Genomic DNA, 18,482 nt, shown 5'->3' with positions numbered 1-18,482 from the left:
CAAAATCGTCTTAAAAAAATCAAAGTTACACTTATAAATATCTAAAAGTCAAAAGTCAAATCACTAAAAGTAGCCAGTTACATTCATCAAACATCAAACTTACACTTTTGAAGTATGTGGCTCAGAAGAGGATTCAAGGACTCAAAAAATATGGTGGACTCAATTGAACCTCTCTCTCTCTCTCTCTCTCTCTCTATATATATATATATATATATATATACACACACACACACACACACATGAATTAGGATCACATGAGTCCACCCTATCTTTTTGAGTCCCGTGAGTCCACTTATGTATCACACACTCAACACAAAAATATCACGATTTTTTTATGATTTTTTTTAAGCTGTGATATTTGTTCTCACCGTTCTCACCGGATCTTAACTTGGATGATGCATCAATTTTTTATCATAGACAAATACATGAACAGTGAAAGGATTCAAAATTAAATATAATCATAGTCTGGTATGTCTGAAGATTGATAAAGTAGTTTTTGTTATATTACTAGAAAAACATAAACATGCCAATGTCGTTATATTCATTTGGATGTGTTACTCTAACCTAATTATGAGGTATCAAGAATAAAACCGGAGTAACCACAATAACACTAGAATGACATTGGAATAATAACATAATAACACCAGAATAACACCGGAGTAACAACACAATAACACCTGAATAACACGTGGTAAAAAAAAGTAACATAATGAGAATAATTAGAGAACCGTGAGATCATAAGAGTACTCTACCCTAGGATAACAATAATGGAGTAATAACGATGAGATATCATGAATAACACCGGAGTAACAACACAATAACACTAGAATAACACCAGAGTAGCAACACAATAACACCAGAATGACACCGGATTAACAACACAATAACACCAGAATAACATCTGAGTAACACGTGGTAAAAAAAGTGTCATAATGAGAAAATTAGAAAACCGTGAGAACATAAGAGTAACATTATAATAACAAGTGATAACACAAAAAAAAAAGTATAAGAGTAACACTAGAATAATACGTGTAACAAAAAAAAGAAAACACAAAAGACAAAAAAGAAGAATAACACTGAAATAAATAAAAAAAAAAAAAAAAAACTGGAATAGCAGGTGGTAACATAAAAAAATAAAATAAAATAAAAGGTAAGAAAATCACACATCAGAGAAGTATGAGAACATAAAAATAACACTGAAAATTCTCTCTCTCTCTCTCTCTCTCTCTCTCTCTCTATATATATATATATATATATATATATATATATATATATATATATATATATATATATATATATATATATATATATATATATATATATCAAGATCCGGTGAGTCCATCTATATATTTGAGTCCATGAGTCGAACCAAATGTATCACGCCCTATACATAACAATATCACGAATATATTTTTTTTTTCGAAATTTTTTTTTTTCCGATTTTTTTAGTGTAAGTTGTACAATATCACAGATTACACGAAACAGTATCACAACTTGCATCATACAATATCACGAATCTTGTTGCTGATGTAGTTAAGGAAAACAACTCTTTTACTACTTTAAATAACTGAAACACTTAATTCACTTCTTTTTAATGTAATGTACACAAAATGCCATCATCATATCTCAGTCACTCATCAGTAACATCTTTTCATTGAAAAATTGAGTTGTTAGAAAACCCGAATCATCAAATTTTGGTTAAGTTAAGAATATTCATTATGTTCTATTGCTCTCTATAACAGGACAGCCGAACGAGGACGATTGCAGTTCAAGATATTTCTATAACAGGGTAGCTGAACGAAAGCACCTTAATTATATTCGGAAAATTGTTGATCGTAGAGGGAAGCTTCATTATGATCAGCATGGAGTCGAAGAGATTCTCTCCTGGAATAAGTGTTTAGATGGGTTGTGATAACCGAAAGGCCTCAAAGTCTGGTGTATGAATTAAAGAGGCTAGTGAGAAAGGGTAGGCGGAATTCCTGGCATGCTCATATGCAAAAATGTTGTGTTAGTGTTGTGTAAGTACTGCTCTTTATCTGATATAGGAAGAGACCAATAGAGGACTGTTCTGTGACTTTATATGTACTGCTGATAGACTTTTTTGACAGTTCAATTTCTAGTTACCGAGGAGATCATTGACAATTAATCCCACAAAAAAGGTAAGGGCTGAGTAATTCCAACATTAATTTGTTTCTCTTAAGACGGGCATATCCGTCCTAGGAATACCGCTTTTGTTCCATGTAGGTGACAGAAAACAATATCACGAAATTTACAAAACAATATCACACGTTATACTAAACAATATCACAGCTTACAAAAAAAAAAAAAAAAAAAAATATCAAAAAATAATTTTTCGAAAAAATATTTTTTTTTAAGTATAAATTGTGATATTGTATTAATATAACGGGTGATATTGTATCATGGACTCATGGACTTAAAAAGATAGGGTGGACTCATGTGATCCTAATTATATATATATATATGTATATATATGAGAGAGAGAGAGAGAGAGAGAGAGAGAGAGAGAGAGAGAGAGAGAGTGTGTGTGTGTGTGTGTATGTGTGTGAGGAGTTCTAGTAAGTCCATCATATCTTAAGAGTCCCTAAGTCATTATAAAGGCCTTTGGATGAAGGGAATGGAGGGATGAGATTACATCCCAATGAATGGCCACAAATTCATATTCTCTAATTGGGTCCTCAACTCAATTATCTACCTCACTAATCATTCATCCTCCTCCAATTATCATAATTCCCTCTCTCTCTCTCTCTCTCTCTCTCTCTCTCTCTCTCTCTCTCTCTCTCTCTCTCTCTCTCTCTCTCTCTCTCTCCCACTTCCTCTCATAAAACCACACAAACCAAAAAAAAAAAAAAACACCAAATCCCACGGCCAACCCACGGCCACCTGACCACCCACCAGATCTGCCTCCCTCACCCTCATTCCCTCTTTCTCCGACGGCCGACCTCTCACCACTGCTCACCACCCGACCCCACCACTGCTTACCACCCTCAACGCGCCACCACCTAAACCGAACCTCTAACCTCCCTCCAACCCGAGCCCACCACCACATCCTCCCACACAACCTCTTCTCTCTCTCTCTCTCTCTCTCTCTCTCTCTCTCTCTCTCTCTCTCTCTCTCTCTCCTTCTAACCCTAGATCTACAATACTAACCATCTGAAGAGTCTATCGATCCGAAATAGTCAACAGGGGGGAGCGTGTATGTAGTAGTTAATATGAATTTCTTGATTAAATTCAACTAACTCGATTGTACGTGAAATGGAAATGAACAAAACGAAACGAAATAAAGAGATGCAAAGGACACACGGATTTTTGAAGTGGTTTAGCTTCACACAACGAAGCCTATGTCCACTTTTCCCGATTAATAACTTTAGTACATTTCTATGGATTACAAAATTATCAACCCACTCGTACAACTAACTGTAGTTGTAACTCAATTTGAGTATCGTTAAATACTCGATTTGACTAACTTACGTTAATAAGAAAGTACTTGATTGTTCTTCTAATGTTCACACAATTGAACGAGTAAGAAACAATATGAAGCACTATTATCCAATAACGTAATTTCAAAAGTAATTGCAATAAAGAACAACATGACTTTTCAAAACAATTTTCGATTGCAAAATAATGATAAACTTAATTTGTTTGCAAGGATATTTTAAAGCTCAAGGTTGAAAAGTAATTTGAAGGAATGAATAAGTGTTGTATTTATAGTAGATGAGAGATCTAGGTTTTCCACGAAACCCTAGAGTGTCGTCCAATCCATGCGTGGAATGTTAGACAAGAGAGCAATCTTATTCTCCTAATTTTACAGCAATAAAATCTTATAAGATAGGAAAGAATAATTCAAATAATTTAAGGAGATAATATATCTCCTAAAAAATATTATCTTTGAGATTTACTTAATCTTATCCTTATAATTTTAATGCCATAATATCTTAGAAGATGAGAAAGAATAAATTTAATAATATAAAGAGATTACAAATCTCTAATTAAATATTATCTTGAAGATTTAATCTAATCCTAATCTTGCATAAGGGATTTTGTGCATAAGAGGAAACGACTCATAAGCCCACTTCCTTATGTGTGAAACCCTAGTTAAGATATTAGGTTGTGGATAATGAAATTAGGGTTTAGATATTGATATTTCGAAAACCTTAGATGGCCACCAAAGAACAACTCATAAGTTGTTATATGGACATTAGCCAATTAATAAGGGAAATCGTCTACCCATTCAATCTAATAAAACCCTAAATCTCATTCTACTATAAATACACTTTTCTTTAAAGAGTTTATGATTTAAGCTTAGAAAAAAAATTTTAAAAACATAAAAACCGTGTTCTTTACATTGCAACTCAAAGTTATAGTAGAATCATCTATAACTTTGAGTTCAACTAGTAAAGTTATAACTAAAACAGCTATAACATTACTTGTCAAAATTACTTCTAAAATTACCATTATCGAATGATGACCTATACTAGCTAATCTTCCTGGAGATCTTCAGTATGAGGTTCATCTCTTCCATCTTGATCATAAGCTCTTCATCTTGAGTTTATCTTGAGCTCTTCATCTTGAGCTTCACTTGATCAATGCTTGAGAACATAATCTTCAAACTTGATCGTTGACTTTGCTACTTGATCATGAAATCTTCTTAAATATGAACTTGATCAACCAGTAGCTTTACTCGGGAACTTAGCTTGTTTACTTGAATTGATTTGGATCACAAATCATCATATTGCTAAATTGTAATCAAGTCCAATCTATAAAGACTAACAAACAATTACGAGCAACAAGTATATACAATTTATACACTCTTGTCATCATCAAAACATAAACCTATATAGCTATATGGTCCAACAAATTCCCCTCTTCTGATGATGGCAAGTCTCCTATGATTTGTGACTAAGGTTCTAGTTCTCCCTCAACTTAATGCTATCGAATTATAGTTCGTAGAATGCAAGGTCCAAACATTTGTGTTCAAAGTTATAACAACTAAGGACCCGAAGAGATTAAAGGTGTAACACCCCCATTTATCCAGAAGTCTTTAGCTAGACATCCCAAGTAAATGAGAGTGTTACCATCTCGGTTTCCCGAGGTAGTGAATAACAAATTACAACAAACCAAGGTACTTTAAATTAAAACTTTAGTGAATACATGTTTATTACAAATTAACCAACTAAAACTTAATATAAATTATTACAACTTGCATCGGAAATAAATAAAGTGATATAATTATTCTATGTGATCTAGACTTCAACTACGGTCCAAGTCGAGCTCTCATCCCATTGCTCCTAAGTCAGCTAATCTTTAGTACCTGTCAAAACTGCTCCCCATAAAATGGTTCACCGCAGGTGTTCACGAATACACTGTCAACTACGAGGTTGAGTAGGATAATCACACAACATTAAATATACAAACTAACAGATGTAAACACGTCGAATAAATACCACTACCAATTCCCATCATAACCACACTAGTCGTCCCGATCCGTGACCGAGGCTCCACCACACCGTCGTCCCGCCAACTCCTGGCCCGGGGATAAGCACAAATGTCGTCCCAGTCCGAGACTGAGGATAATCTCATAACTCATTGTCGTCCCAGTCCGAGACTGAGGATAATATCATAACAATCTCATGTCCCACAATATAAGCACAAATGTCGTCTCAGTTCGAGACTGAGGATAACCGATAAAATAGTATGCTAATACGAATAATCCAATCCAATAATAAATAACCACAATAATCCAAAAATAATAATTTACGCATCCATTCAATCCCGCAACAGAAAACGAGTTGAGTAGTTATCCTACTTGGCAAGCGAATACTCCAATTAATCACCCAATTATGCAATCCAATAAATAAAGCAATCCGATCCGATTATAATTCTTCACAACCGTCACCTAATCAAAATATTATAATTCAATTCAATTAATTTTTTATTTATTTATTCCCTTTATTTAATTATTCAAAATAATTATTTATTTATTATAATGATTAAAGGTTGCGATATTAAAAACCTGCTTATGAAACGAACCCGAGTCACCCGAATTACCCACTTAAAACCCGTCACCAAACATACCAAAATAAACCCGTCTTAATAAACAATAAAACCAAACCCATTTACCCAAATAAGCCGTAAAACACAAACCCACATACTCCATATTACACGACAAAATCGTGTTTGACAACCCTTCTAAACCCGCCAATATCCGACACCCCTAGCCACCATCCTCACCACCCAAACCTGCCACCTCTAGCCTACTCCACGACGTAACCCGACCACCAATAACCACCAGTAAAACCGCCCAGAACAGACCACACAACCTCGCCCTAAACACTACAACGAAACTACTAATACCGAAAACCCGACACTTATTCTAACCCGCTACCATCAACACCACACGGCAACATACCACCTCTGGCCGCCACCATCGTCACCACTGACTCACGGTGGTTCCAAGGGTGTCCCTACCGTTCCCTCGAACTGTCTGCACCACCACCACAACTCCCTAAAACCAACAACAACAACGGCAATACCTCCTCCCCTGTTTCCCCTGCTTTATGCGAGATTCCAGTGAACAACCACACTAAATCACCACGCAAACCACCATTAACACCATCCCATGGCTCGACTAATGACCATGAACCCAGCGAACCCCAGTTCGAGTCTAACAAGTCAAAGTAATTGTGTCTACAACGGTTCAAACGTGTTTAGCAATACCGTGCCATATCGCGTGTTTTCCGGCCACCACCGTACCGAGCACCACCTCCGGCCACCCTATTCCACCTAACATGGTCGACTCACCACCATGGTACCAACCCTAGCCAACCCTAGGTCAGCCACGACTGAAAAAGGTTCAAAACAATACAAAACCCGCAACACAACCACCCCTCGAAACTCGCCTGAAAAGCCCCTTTCCCGAGGTCCCTGGTGGTCAACAGTGGGTCATGGCCAATCCCTGGTGTCCCACGGTCACAACGGTACTTACGGCCTGATCTATGGTGGTCTAGATTACAAGTTATAGCAAATCAAAGTGTATACATGAAACGGTTTAAAGTATTACCTTGAGGCGATAATAAAAGTTAATTCCTTGTTTTTCTCTTCCTTAATTCTCTTCTACTCTCTTTTAGATCTCTTCCTCCTTCTTTTATGAATTGTGTTCAGATTTATTACGTATTTATAGTCTATGTTTAGGTTGTATAAGATACCAATTAGAAAATCGTTGCCTTATTACAATTATACAATTATTATTACTATTATAAATTATATTATTACTAATATTATAAATTATATTAACCTTTCCATAAATAGGATTACCACATACTTCATTTATTAATTTTATTATAACACCAATATTACTAAGATTATTAATATTAATATTATTACCTTTACTTATTATTATTCTCCTTACTAATATCATTATTAAATTCCGAAACAATTCCCGACTACTACTCGTACTAAGCCAATAAAACATGTCCACACAATCATACCACACGGCCCAAGGCCTTATTAATAGCTAAGCTCAATTCCCGACTCGCTTACTTCTTTAATTATCTAATTAACATATTACTTGTAATTAGAATGTCGTTAATTAATTATTTAAACTACACAAATCATTCTCATAAATTATTACTAAATACGGGGTATTATAGTCTTCCCCCCTTAAAATGAACTTCGTCCCGAAGTTCGCCCACAACTACTACTACAACATTTATAAACATCCTCCTGACTAAGCACCATCCAACACAATCATCCATTTACGATTATCAATCATACCAATCTTATCACAAGGTAACACAACAATAACTCAAAACATTCGTAGTATTACATTCCTTCCCCCTAAAAATAAACTTTGTCCTCGAAGTTCGGAATATCAAACAATAGGAATAATCGATTGTAACACCCCAAGTTATAGAGAGTAAGGTTGTCACACATCGGGGAATTGAGGAGGTTGTGATATGTTTATAAGGGATTCCACCCACTACTTAGTAACAAGGCCTTGTGCTTTTGGGCTTAAGTGAGGACAAATATTGGGCTCAAAGGTACAAATCTCATCTTATTGGGATTGTGTTACGACGGTGGCGGGTCGAGTTGTTATAAATGGTATCAGAGCGACCCTACGACCGTGTGATGAGCCCGTGGTCGGGAGTACCCGGGTCACACACCTAGCGGGAGAGGATTCTGGGCTTGGCTGCGGTCAAGTTGGAGGCACAACGAGGACGTTGTGGTCTTTAAGTGGGGGAGATTGTAACACCCCAAGTTATAGAGAGTAAGGTTGTCACACATCGGGGAATTGAGGAGGTTGTGATATGTTTATAAGGGATTCCACCCACTACTTAGTAACAAGGCCTTGTGCTTTTGGGCTTAAGTGAGGACAAATAACTGGCCCAAAAGTGCACACCCATCTTATTGGGTTGTGTTACGACAGTGGTGGGTCGGGTTGTTATAAAAGGTCTTGACAAGGAGCAAGCTTTGGCAGATACTAAATCATGGTCATTTCTTTCCCCTCTTGACACCATCGAAAAGACGAGAACAGACATAAAACGACTAGAATGATATCAACCGAGGCAAGAAAGATATATTTAATCAAATCACATATTATAGCATAAGAACAAATTCAACATAAGTAAGCCCTAAATATAAAGTGTGTAATACAAACCAAGTTGATTACAGATTTAGTAGGAGAGAAGGAAATTAGTCACTCACCTTACTACGACCTACAGAAGCATGCATGCATTCTAACATGATAGATATCTCTAGCGACCGTACATATACACTCCAACCAAGCGAGGTCCAAAACACATGTCGTGGACTTACATAGTAATGTGAGGTGAGTTAATTGGGTAAGAAGGGGCAAAATAATTTGAATATGTGGAGGTAAAAGCCAAGCTAGCACCGATCATAACCAAAAGTAGCCATATTCCACTTTCCAATCCAACATGAAAGATGATACACCATGCCAAGTATGCCCCAAAATCACTGATGTGACCAATATTTGAGCATATTTAGTCCCCGAATTAGCCTCGTTCCTATGCTTTTTAGTTCATAATTGGGTCATTGACTATCTTTAGTCCATTGTTTTGCATATTCTTTGAGGTTTTGTTTCCTTGGTAGGAGAGGAGTGCAAACCTTGCATTTTAATGGCAAAATGGAGCTAAATTGATCGAATCTAATGACCAAGCATCAAAGTTAAGACAAGACTAGAAGGCCTTTGTAAATAATGGGCAATGATGAAGACGGTCCCTGCATCTCCGACAAAATCCTTGAGGATTGTTGGAAGAAGAAAAGAAGAAAAGAAGAAAAAGCTTGCTGAACTAGAATCCGCCCGTCGCAGCATCGAGACGCTCATCCAACCTCCACAATCCGAGTGTCCCTCCAGCCAATCCGCTCGTCCAACATCTCCGCAATCCGAGCGTCCAACCCTCCAGTCCGCTCGTCCAACTCCCACAATCCACTCGTCCTGACCCCTTGGCCGCTCGGATATTCATCTAGTACAGCACGCCTTCTCCTTGTTCTACTCGAGATGCGCATATTTCTGAAAGACTAGCAAAAAGGAGACTCGCATCTTTCTTCGAGAGGAGCATTTCCTCAACTTTTCTTAAGGGTCTTAATCGTCATTTAAGCCCTTAGTAACCCTAATTTATGTACCTAATCCCCATTATAAATACCCCATTGTACTAATTAGATGATAATCAATCCTTAATATAATTTATGTTCTTCTAATCTCTCTTTAATCTTGTAATCAACTTTTAATTAGGCATTAATACATATCTCATTTCCTTAATTTCTCTATTGTTCGTCATTTATTTTGGGTAATTGAAGATTATTTGGGGTTTATTTGGAGGATTGACAACCTTCCAATCATTCATTAAGTACTTCTATTATTCTTTGCTTATTATTTTGGAATCATCATTAGTTATAATTCTCTTAATCCCTTTTTAATTATTGTTAATCATCTTCATTTATTCATCATGTTTTGCTTTGTTAATATGATTGACAACCTTGTTAGCATGTTAAACTTGATAATGAGTGAGTAGTTTCCTTAACTAGGGTTAATGGGGAATTAGGGGAAACCAACATGGGGGATGATGCATGCTTAATCTAATATGTTCACATAATTTATTTGCTTGCTTGTTGTGATCTCAACTTATGCACATGTTATGTTTGATGAAATGCGAGCCTATGAATCCTTGCATTTTTTACCTATTACTTACCTTTTCAATGAGACTTGTAAGACATAAACCAACTCGAGTCTAATTAGACCATGCATATAGTTGAGTAAGGAGGATTAAGTCGACTTGTAGGTGTTGTACAATTTAATCGATTTGGCTCTAGGACCCAATCCTTCCTAGGATTGTAAGATATAAACCAACTCGATCCTATCACAATAATAATTGCTTGCTTATAATTTGAGAATATGGTTGTATGATCAATTCCCATGAATTCCCTATGAACCCATGACACCCTAGTGCTTTTAATCAATTGTTTACATCTCATCTTAATCATCTTGCTTGTTCAATTACATTGTTATTTAGTCTAGTGAACTTCTTATCTCAACCCAAATTGTGACACCCTTAGACACCACTACTTGCAATCGAAAATCCTACATCAATACCCGTCCCTTGGGATCCGACCTTTACTTACCTCTTTACTAATACTAGATTAGTTTGTGAAGTTATAAATATTTTTTTGGTTTAGGTGCTCCTAACGACAAGTAACAGAAAAATATAGTCCGACCAAAAATGGCGCCGTTGCCGGGGACGGTGTTAACTTGATTTGAGTTTCTTTGATTGTTATTAGTTGTGTCTTTCTTTACCCTGGGGAAGTAAAACTCCTCAAGGTTTGTTCTAATTTTTTTTCGAGTTGTTTGATATTTTGCATGTCTAGAAGATCACAAGGTAACTTGTTACCCATTGATCACGAAATCGAGAGAACTTTAACAACCAATAGAAGACTTGCTAGAAATACTTTGAGAGGTATTGGTGGGGTTGTAGATATTCAACCAAATACTATTGAGTTCATCAACCCTTTTGCAAGAGAAGGTGATGAGAACCCAACACAAAATCAACCACACAATCAACCCACAATGCCTAAGTTTTCATCACATTCCGTACCAACCGAGGAGAACCTACCCAATGGTACTCCCACACCACAACACTTGACCGGAAATTTTATTGTAAAATCCACATTTATCCAATTAGTCGAAAGAAGCCAATTTGGGGGGATGTCTAGTGAAGACTCTCATTCTCACATGGAGACTTTTTGTGACTATTGTGATGCGATTTCACAAACCGGAGTGAATCTAGACCAAATTCGATGGGTCTATTTCCTTTTTCTCTAATTAGTATCGCGAAACAATGGTTAAAAAGCCTTGATAAGGCTACTCTTGGTATTGACTCTTGGAAGAAATTGGCTCTTGCTTTCTACAAAAAGTTCTACCCTCCGGAAAAGACTAACATGCTAAGAGCTCAAATCACGGGTTTTAAGCAAAGGGACGAAGAATCTTTGTATAAGCTTGGGAGCGATTCAAAGGAACTTGTCGCTCATGTCCTCATCATGGACTTAGCGAGTGGTTCTTGGTACAACAATTTCGGAATGGTCTTTATGAAGACTCCCGAAATATTCTCAACATGGGATCAAATGGTATGTTCACCGAAGTTGACGATAATCAAACTTGGAACAAGATTGAGGAAATGACGGTCCATAACTCACAATATAGTAGACCTCGAAAGGCTACTAGAGGAGGAAAGCATGAAGTGGACTCTATTACTCAATTGGGTGCTCAACTTAGTGCTCATATTGATACCATCAACTTGAAGTTTGAGAAGGCTATGGCTAAACTTGAAGAAGCCTCAAAATTACCAAAGCAACATGTTAATGCCATGGTGGCATCTTCGTCAATTCCAAGTGGAATATGTGAGAATTTTGGAACTTTGACCAAAGTGAATGTAGGGGAACAAGTGAGCAAGTGAATGCTTTTCAAGCATACAAGAGTGGTACCCCTTATTCCAACTATTACAATGAAAACACCAAATTCCATCCAAATCTCTCATAAAAAAGCCAAAATGTTCAAAACCCTCAACCAACATATACTCCACCTCCAATGAGAAACCAAAATCAAAGACCCTTTTACAACCAAAATCAAGGTTACCAAAACCAAACTCCATACAATCAACAAAATGACCAAGGTTTTGATGTTCAAAAAGCGGTCCTCCAAATGCAAAAGAATCAACAAGAGTTTTTCACTCAAATGCAAAAAGATAGCCAAGCAAAAGATATCACCATCGACAACATCCTAGCCCACACAAAAATGTTGGAAACCCAAATGACTCAATTAGCATCTTCGAGCTCTCAAAGACAAAAGGGGCAATTACCACCTCAAATTAATCCCCCAAGACATGAATCGGTTGGTGCCATCCACTTGAGGAGTGGTACAAGATATGAAGAGCCAAAGAAGCAAGTTGAGGATGACATTGTGGAGACTAGTGACAAGGAAAGAGTTGTTCAAAACTCTAGGGAAGAAGAACCCAACAATCAAGAAGTTTCAAAGAAGAATGAAGTAAAGGCCAAAGAGAAGGAACCCATTGTGATTAGACTTCCTTTTCCAATTCGTCAAGCTAAGCCTAAGTTTGATGATCAACTTGGAAAATTCATAGAGATTATGAAGAGTTTAGAAGTCTCTATTCCATTCACGGAATTAATCAGTCACGTTCCGGCCTATGCAAAGTATATGAAGGATATTCTTACAAAGAAGAAATCAATCCGAAAGCTTGAGACTATTCCTTTCACTAAAGTAAGTAGTGCTATTCTTCAAGGGAGTTCACCTCCAAAGCTCAAGGATCCGGGAAGTTTCTCCATTCCATGCACTATTGGTGACACTACAATCAACAAAGCGTTATGTGACCTTGGAGCAAGTGTTAGTGTCATGCCATATTTGGTTAGCAAGAGGCTAGGAATGGGAGAACTCAAATGCACCAACATCAAGCTTCAAATGGCGGATAGATCAACAAAGACACCTTTAGGGGCATGGGAAGATGTTCTCGTGAGAATTAGGAAATTCTTCATCCCGGTGGATTTCGTTATTGTTGACATGGAAGAAGACTCCAACATTCCTATTATCTTAGGAAGACCATTCTTGCACACCGCGGGAGCGGTGATCGATGTGAAGCATGGAGAGCTCACCCTTGAAGTGGGAGATGAAACCATCACTTTCAATCTTGACAAGACTATGAGAGCTCCCCGATTGGATGAGCCATGTTTTATGGTTGATAACTATAGCCGGAAAGATGATAGGAAGAAGTTGGAATTTCAATGGAAAAGAAAGTGGATGATGCTCCATCAAAAGAGCAAGGAAATTGCAACAATAAGAGATTGAAAAGCTCACCCATGACAAGTGAAGAAGAAGGCCTCATTTGCCAAGACAAGAAACAAGGAGAGTTGTCTTTATCAACTCAAGACATTTTTAGTGATCAAGTAGACGAAGTATGCGGTCTTTGGGATAATGAGTTCAAAGGGATATTCAATCCCTATATTGGTAATGCTATGACCCAAGACCATCATGGAGAACAACAAATGCAAAGGTCTATAGAGGATCTTTATCATGATAATGAGCAAGCTTTCGACTACTTTTTCAAGGTGTTGAGTAACATCAACAACACCTTGAACATGCCCCCTTGACATCTCACATTGGATGAGAGTTTGGTGGAGTCCTCTCTAAACCAGCATTTGTAAATATTCTAACTCCCTAACTTGCATTTCAATTATTGTATTGCATTTTTGTCATCTTTGGATTTACATTTTTATGCCTTGATCAAGATTTTCATCATTTTGAGAGAAGTGAGGGAGGGACTTATGAGTTTATTGATGTGTAGTGCTTTACCTTAATGTGGGGATATCAATTGCCTAGGCTATTCATGCCTTTGTAGTGCCCCTACAATGAAGAACACGAGAATTGAAGAATGAATTGACACGGGTTACGAAGCACCCACGGATGGACCTGAATCCGTGTGGTCAAGGAAGAATCCGAGCATCCACAGAAACAATCCGCTCGTCCTGAAAGAACCCGAGCATCCAAGTCATAAGACGCTCGTCTTGTGAAGCTGCAGAAAATATATTTTGGGTCTGACTGAGAATCCGAGCGTCCAAGCCAGGAAACCGCTCATCTCAATCAGGACGGTCGTCCAACAGGAAAGACGCTCGTCTTTTTACTGCCAAAATTTGGGATTTTTCACTGGATAGGAATCCGAGCGTCCTGAGCCAAAGACGCTCGTCTCAGCCAAGGAATCCGCTCGTCTTTCCCGCAATCCGCTCGTCCCATGGCGTCTTTACCTGAACCCAATTTTTGAAGAATCCGAGCATCTCGACACTAGGTCCGCTCTTCTCCCTCTGCATTTCAAAAGCCAACGGGTCTTTTTAAAACCTCCTTTCCCATTCATTTTCATTCTTTTAAAACACAAACACTACCCAAAACCCCAAAACCCCAAAACCCTCATCCTCTCCATCAACAAAAACCAAATTCCTCAACCAAAATCTACCAAATCAAATCCAAACTTCCTCAAAACAAAAAATTAATCACTCCTTTAGCATCAACAAGTGATCCAAACACCAAAATCTTCAAGTTTTTAACCGATTTTTGGGATACAAGGCAACTTTCATTCATCCTAAATCGATTAAGGCATTACTAAAAATTGATGATTTTAGTCTTTCATTGGTGTAACTAAGCAAAGGAGTATGGCAAGAACAAAAGGTGGAAACAAGGCACCCCAAAAGAAGACCCTTTCTAAGACGCAACAAGCCCTTCTTGATAAGCAAACATCAAAGGCATTGGTAGTCCATGAGGCAAGGTTGGAGATTCAAGAACAAAATGCTCCTATGGAAGCTACTACTTCTATCACTCCGGTCATTGAACAATTAGCCGACTATCCGGAGGTAATCTTCACTTCCGACTCCCAAGGAAGAAATTTATTTCCTTTTCTAAGAAAACTATCATGCCTACTAAGTTCATATGTGAAGATGCATTGTCAAAATTGGGTTTCCTTGAGCAAACTAAGACCTTTTTTGAGTCTATGGTGTTGAGTAAATTGTTTACAATGCAAGAATTGACATACTCCTCCATCACCTTAGAGTTTTTGAGCTCTTTGAAAGTCACAAAGGTGGAGACCCGAACCATTATTGAGTTTCGTCTTGAAAATGTTGATAGATGATTATCTTATGACGAATTGGGTAAGATATTTGGCCTTAGTGATAGTGCGAAATTTACAAAAATGCCTACCAAGTATGACCCCGCTCCTCTTTGAATGGCAATTTCAGGAAGGAAATTCACACGTTTTCATGATTGTCGTGCTCTCTTAATCTACAATCCGAGCATTAGAGTATGGCATAAGGTCATTGGGAATACTTTGATAGCTAGAAATGGCACAAACCATCTTACCAAACTTGATTTTATCCTTCTTGAGTCAGCTTTGAACATTGGAAGAGAATTTACTAAGCCATACAATGCTTTACGACTTTTGGTTGATCGATGGCTTAATGTTGATTGTGGCAAAGAAGGCACGGCCTTTATTGCCAATGGAGGATTAGTTACCTATTTGGCTAAGCATTTTAACCGGGATTTCAACAAGAACAACACTTATGCACCGGTAAAAGGAGGCCATCTTATGGATTTGCCCACCATGATTCTAAAGTTTAAATGGGTCAAGAATGATACTCTTGACAACAAATTTGGGTGGTTGACAAATGAAGCTAGATCCTTCACTTTGCCTAGCAAAATTTGCCGATTGAATGTTCATAGACCGAACTACCTTCTCCCACTCTCCGAAGAGTCCGAATACATCATTCAACACCAAGGGGAAGAAGTTGCCGAGCCCTCCTCCTCCATTATCACCCCACCTTATCCATTTGAATACCACGAGTTCAACCCCGAAAATGCCAAGGCGGGAAATGATTACTTAACTCTACTAATGAAGGAAATGCATAAACAAGCGTTTAATGATAGATTTGATGCTTACAAGGCCCAATATCCGCCCCTCTTACATCTTGCTAGGCAAGGACTTCTCGATCCATCTTGTCCTTTGCCTAGTTGGGCGGATAAGGAGGTATTCTTTCCTAGCACTTCTAGTAGTGGTAGACCGGGTGCAGATGAGATGGTTGTTGATGAGAGTGGCGACCAAGAAGGTGAAGATGAAGAAGTTCAAGAAGAAGAGGAAAGTGAGGAAGAAGATGATGATGATGACACAATGGGTGAGGACTAGCAAACTTTTGGAGGCTCCTACATTCTTACACCTCCTTTATGGTTTGTCTACTTCTCTTGTTCTTATTTTATCTTGATCATTTTGTGGAGTCCTAGCAACATTAGAGGACTAACACCTTGGCTTCATTAAGGTGTTCATTTTTATTGTTCCCAACTTTCAAAATCCAAAATGACAAATTTTAGTTTCATGCATTGCATTTCGTGTGCATGAACTCCCCTAAAATTTTTGACTTTAGAAATAGTGTCTATTTTGGTTTGGGGAAGTTTATGCATATGCATTGGGAGCTAATCTAAATTATGCTCTCCACCATAACAAAAACCATGCATCATATAGCATAGCTTAGTTTGCATTTACTCTTGTTTATATATCATTTCCATTAAGCTTAGAAATCAAGCATATTCATATAAATTGCATAATTTCCTATCGTATTGGCCATTGAGGACATTGCCCATACTAGTGTGGGGATGGGAAATTCTAACTTGACCTTTTTTAAAACAAAAATTAAAAATTTTGAAAAATACAAAAATATGTCCTTTAATTTCATTAAAACAAAATACAAAAAAAATTTAAAAATTTAAAAATCCAAAAATAAGTTCATTTCCTTTGTAGTGTAGCCTTGTATATATTGTTTGTATATATTGTGTTTGTTTATCCTTGTTCACATTGATTGACTACGCCACATCCGAGACATGAGCATATTGAAGGCTGCATGGTATGATCTTTCCAATCTCCTTTTTCCTGTTTATGTTAATGACTATGTGGCTTTATTTTGATTGTTGCGGTAAAAATAATGTGAATTTAGGATTGCATTTAGATTATTTGGCATACTAGTTGGTATAAGCATATGCATTAGGATGTATAAATGTTACTTGCATCGTGGCATGTAGTTGCATTTAGGAAAATTTTGCGAAAACGTCTATTTGGGAAGTTTGACAAGTATATATAAGGCCCTTGTAGATGCTTTTTCTTCTTAAGACTTTGCTTGTTAGAATACTTGTATAACACCCTAGGATGTGTCATGCTAGTATCTTTTGACCCATGGATTAAAGCCTAGTCAAGAGTACCTTGTGGTGTGATAACTCCTTGGCTACCATTTATTCCAAGGTGACCCTTGAAACCATGCAACCATCATCCATATTCTACCACATTTTGTCATCAAAGGGAATGGGCACAAAAAATTGTTCAAATTTGAATTAAATAAATGAAATGATAAGTCAAAAAGTTTGTAGTTGCATCAAAAGAAAAGAGGAGCAAAATAGACTCCTAATGCTTCAAATATAAGCACCCTCCCTACAAATGGGGTGACTTTGAAAATGTTCAAAAGAAATACAAAGAAAAGTTGAAATTGTCAAGTATTGAAATGCCAAACATCAAAAGAAATGGCAAAAAGAAAGTGTTCTTAAATGTTATATGCCACAAGAAATTGAGGGGAAAAACAACAACAAAAAGCAAACTCCCATATGAAACTCAAATTCTATTGATCCCTTTCCATCGTATCCACTTTTGTGCATGGTAGAGAGGGGACGACTCTTCTTCTTGTCTAGGCAAGAAGGGGAATTCCGCGATCCTCCAGTGTTTCTAACACCATAGGGAGTCTACTCTTGACAAAAGCATTTAACGATTGAGGACAAAGGTACCCTAGCTTGACACAACTTGGAGGTGATTTATTGGTATCCTTCGAGGCTTAGTAGTTTGAAGAAACCATATCTATAATGGAGTGTGTACCCTTGAATTGTTTCTCCTTTGGATAATTTCCGCCACTTAGATGAGGAAAGTGGCTATTCTTTTGTAGATGCATCCATTACTTGACTTTGTGTGCTTTAATGCTTGCATGCATCACTATTTTGGCAAGACCTACCTTGCCTTACAAGAAGGCATCCTACCTCATGGTTGTCTTGTTGTGAGTTGAAGGGGCGGAGTGAGACCTACTAATTGTCTCATATCAGTTATATTAGTAGGATAGTTTAAATAAGGGTCCTAGTTTTTGTCACCTCTTTACTCGGGACGAGCAAAGGTTCGGTTTGGGGATATTTGATGTGCCCAATATTTGAGCATATTTAGTCCCCGAATTAGCCTCGTTCCTATGCTTTTTAGTGCATAATTGGGTCATTTACTATCTTTAGTCCTTTGTTTTGCATATTCTTTGAGGTTTTGTTTCCTTGGTAGGAGAGGAGTGCAAACCTTGCATTTTAATGGCAAAATGGAGCTAAATTGATC

General features: G+C 37.4%; 1 non-coding gene across 1 annotated transcript; it reads right to left on the bottom strand.

The window, feature by feature from the left end:
• Window positions 1-11,472: 11,472 nt before the first annotated feature.
• Window positions 11,473-11,578, bottom strand: LOC141624846 (small nucleolar RNA R71). The gene has a single exon (XR_012534650.1). It is a non-coding gene; the product is annotated as a small nucleolar RNA R71 (small nucleolar RNA).
• Between the last annotated feature and the right edge of the window lie 6,904 nt (window positions 11,579-18,482).

Source organism: Silene latifolia, chromosome X (genome assembly GCF_048544455.1).
Source record: "Silene latifolia isolate original U9 population chromosome X, ASM4854445v1, whole genome shotgun sequence".
In the NCBI taxonomy this organism is placed as follows: domain Eukaryota; kingdom Viridiplantae; phylum Streptophyta; class Magnoliopsida; order Caryophyllales; family Caryophyllaceae; genus Silene; species Silene latifolia.
Note: the sequence above shows the minus strand (reverse complement) of the source record. Positions and strands in the feature narration are given on the sequence as shown.